This window comes from Triticum dicoccoides, chromosome 3B (assembly GCF_002162155.2).
Source record: "Triticum dicoccoides isolate Atlit2015 ecotype Zavitan chromosome 3B, WEW_v2.0, whole genome shotgun sequence".
Lineage (NCBI taxonomy): Eukaryota > Viridiplantae > Streptophyta > Magnoliopsida > Poales > Poaceae > Triticum > Triticum dicoccoides.
This window is the reverse complement of record NC_041385.1, coordinates 804355226-804359352: the sequence shown is the minus strand read 5'-3', so window position 1 is coordinate 804359352 and position 4127 is coordinate 804355226.

Below are 4127 nucleotides of genomic sequence, written 5' to 3'. Positions count from 1 at the left end.
ACTAGGAAAGGGGGGAGTCCTACTCCCGGTGGGAGTAGGACTCCTCCTGGCGCGCCTCTCCCCTTGGCCGGCCGCACCCCTCCCCCTTGCTCCTTTATATACGGGGGCAGGGGGCACCCTAGAGACACAACAATTGATCGTTGGATCTCTTAGCCGTGTGCGGTGCCCCCCTCCACCATTGTCCACCTCGATAATACTGTAGCGGTGCTCAGGCGAAGCCCTGCGTCGGTAGAACATCATCATTGTCCCCAGGCCGTCGTGCTGACGAAACTCTCCCTCAACACTCGGCTGGATCGGAGTTCGAGGGACGTCATCGGGTTGAACGTGTGCTGAACTCGGAGGTGTCGTACGTTCGGTACTTGATCGGTCGGATCGTCAAGACGTATGACTACATCAACCGCGTTGTGCTAACGCTTCCGCTTATGGTCTACAAGAGTATGTAGACAACACTCTCCACTCTTGTTGCTATGCATCACCATGATCTTGCGTGTGCGTAGGAATTTTTTTTGAAATTACTACGTTCCCCAACATGCACGTGACCCAAGGAACGTATGGTTTGGTTTAAGCGCGGATGGCATTAATCCTTTCGGGGAGCAGAGCAGCAATCACGGCACCTGGCCCGTGACTCTATGTATGTATAATCTTCCTCCTTGGATGTGCATGAAGCGGAAGTTCATTATGATGCCAGTTCTCATCCAAGGCCCTAAGCAACCCGGCAACGACATTTATGTGTACCTAAGGCCATTAGTTGAAGAACTTTTACAGCTGTGGAATGCAAACGGTGTATGTGCGTGGGATGAGCACAAACAGGAGGAATTTAACCTGCATGCGTTGCTGTTTGTAACCATCAACGATTGGCCCGCTCTCAGTAAACTTTCAGGACAGACAAACAAGGGATACCACGCATGCACACACTGCTTAGCTGACACCAAAAGTATATACCTGGGAAGCTGCGGGAAGAATGTGTACCTGGGCCATCGTCGATTTCTTCCGACCAACCATCAATGTCGAAAGAAAGGCAAGCATTTCAAAGGCGAGGTAGATCACCGAAAGAAGCCCGCCATGCGTACCGGTGATCACGTACTTGCTATGGTCAATGATTTACACATAATCTTTGAAAAGTGTCCTGGCGGACTAGTTGTTCCGAGTGACGCTGGGGGACACACACCCATGTGGAAGAAGAAATCTATATTTTGGGACCTACCCTACTGGAAAGACCTAGAGGTCCGCTCTTCGATCGACGTGATGCACGTGACGAAGAACCTTTGCGTGAACCTGCTAGGCTTCTTGGGCATGTATGGGAAGACAAAAAATAAAGCTGAGGCATGGGAGGACCTGCAACGTTTGCACGAAAAAGACGGCATGCCTCCAAAGCAGTATGAAGGTCCTGCCAGCTACGCTCTTACCAAAGAAGAGAAGGAAATCTTATTTGAATGCCTGCTTAGTATGAAGGTCCCGACTGGCTTCTCGTCGAATATAAAGGGAATAATAAATATGGCAGAGAAAAAGTTTCAGAACCTAAAGTCTCATGACTGCCACGTGATTATGATGCAACTGCTTCCGGTTGCATTGAGGGGGCTTCTACCGGAAAACGTCCGATTGGCCATTGTGAAGCTATGTGCATTCCTCAATTCAATCTCTCAGAAAGTGATCGATCCAGAAATCATACCAAGGCTAAGGAGTGATGTGGTGCAATGTCTTATCAGTTTCGAGCTGGTGTTCCCACCATCCTTCTTCAGTATCATGACGCACGTCCTAGTTCATCTAGTTGACGAGATTGTCATTCTGGGCCCCTATTTCTACACAATATGTACCCCTTTGAGAGGTTCATGGGAGTCCTAAAGAAATATGTCCGTAACCGCGCTAGGCCAGAAGGAAGCATCTCCATGGGCCATCAAACAGAGGATGTCATTGGGTTTTGTGTTGACTTCATTCCTGACCTTAAGAAGATAGGTCTCCCTAAATCGCGGTATGAGGGGAGACTGACTGGAAAAGGCACGCTTGGAGGGGAGACAATAATATGAAGGGACGGATATTCTTGGTCTCAAGCACACTGCACAGTTCTACAGAACTCTACCTTGGTGACCCCTTATGTCACACAAGAACAGTCTGCGCTCCAAACACCCGGAGCAGTGCGACGACTGGATTACATGTCAACACATCAAGACTTTCAGCAGTTGGTTGGAAACACGTATCAGAGATGAAAACACTGTTTGTGATGAGCTGTACTCGTTGTCCAGGGGACCATCTTCGACTGTTACCTTTTGGAAAGGATACGAGATAAATGGGAATACATTTTACACGATCGCCCAAGATCAAAAGAGCACCAACCGAAACAGTGGTGTCCGCTTTGATGCAGCCACCAAGAGTTGAAAGGACACATATTATGGTTACATAGTGGACATAAGGGAACTTGACTACGGAGTAGATTTTAAGGTCCCTTTGTTTAATTGCAAATGGGTCAATCTGTCAGGAGGCAGGGTACAGGTAGACCCACAGTACGGAATTACAACAGTGGATATGAACAATCTTGGGTACACTGACGAACCGTTCGTCCTAGCCAATGATGTGGCACAGGTTATCTATGTGAAGGACATGTCTACCAAACCGAGAAAAAAGAAAAATAAGGAAGCAAATACATCATACGATGAGCCAAAGCGCCACATAGTTCTTTCAGGAAAAAGAGACATCGTGGAAGTGGAGGGCAAGACAGACATGTCTGAAGATTATGAAAAGTTTCATGAAATTCCTCCCTTCAAAGTCAAGGCTGACCCAAGCATCCTGATAAATGATGAAGATTATCCATGGTTACGGCGCAATAAGGAAAGGACACAAGCGAAGAAAAAGTGAAGACTTTGTCCACAACTATTATGATGATACCATGCCAACTTTCAACCTTTTCGTAGTTTATTTGAAATGCCTGTTGTAACAGACAAGTTGCCGTAACCCACTAAACTTTCTTGCACATGCTATGTGGATGAAATGATGATATCATGCCAACTTCCAACCTTTTCAGAGTTCATTTGAAATGCTTTTCAATTTCAGGGTCTTATAGCTCAAAATAATCAGTAAATGCATGAAAAATAACCCTGTCAACTTTTTAGCACATGCTATGTGGGTGAAAGGGTTGAAAATTGATGATGTAAGTAAAAAACAAATAAAATAAAATAAACTCTAATAAAATATATAAGTAGAAACATAATAAACTTTTATAAATAAGTAGAAAGAATTATCAAAGTATTTTCTGTGAAAACATTAAAAGCAAAAAGATTTTTCATAAAATAAGTACAAACAGCAAAAAAGAAAATAAAATAAGTAAGTATAAACAAAATAAACTTTTATAAATAAGTAGAAAAAAATAAAATAAATAAGTAGAAACAAAATAAAATAAAATAAAATACTTTTTTATAAAATAAATATGTAGAAACAAAATAAAATAAAACACAATAAAATAAAATAAAATAAACTTTTATAAAATAAATATGTAGAAACAAAATAAAACAAAATAAAATAAACTATTACAAAATAAAAAAATAAAGCAACAAATAAAAGAAAAAACTGGAAAAAAATTAAAAAAATGCCACCTACTAGGCCACCACGGCCTAAATACGACTAGAAACCCAGCTAGTTGGGCCAGGATTCAGGCCCGCAGAAGGCCCAGCAGGCCCACAGGCAGATACAATGTGTTTAGGTCCGAAAGCCTGCATTTGAGAGGAGATCGAGAAGACAGCGGGAGTGGGGCTTATAAACTACTCTCGAGTTCCCTCAGCTAGCAAGGTGGGACTAAACTTTCGTGCCGCGACACGGGCAGCATAGGGCCTTTGGTCCCGGTTGGTGCCACCAACCGGGATTAAAGGGTGCATTGGTACCGGTTCGTGGCACCAACCGGTACCAATGCCCACCCTTTAGTGGTCCCGGTTGGAGGCACCAACCGGGACTAAAGGGGGGCATTGGTCCCGGTTGGTGCCACGAACCGGTACCAATGCTCCGCCTATATAAGCAGCACTCGTGAAAATTTGGTTCAGCTCGTTCTTCCCCGCCGCCAGACTGCCCGTTCGTCTCTGCCTCGCCGTCGCTGTCGTCGCCCCGCGCCATCCCGCGCCGTCCCGCGCCATCCCAACGCCATC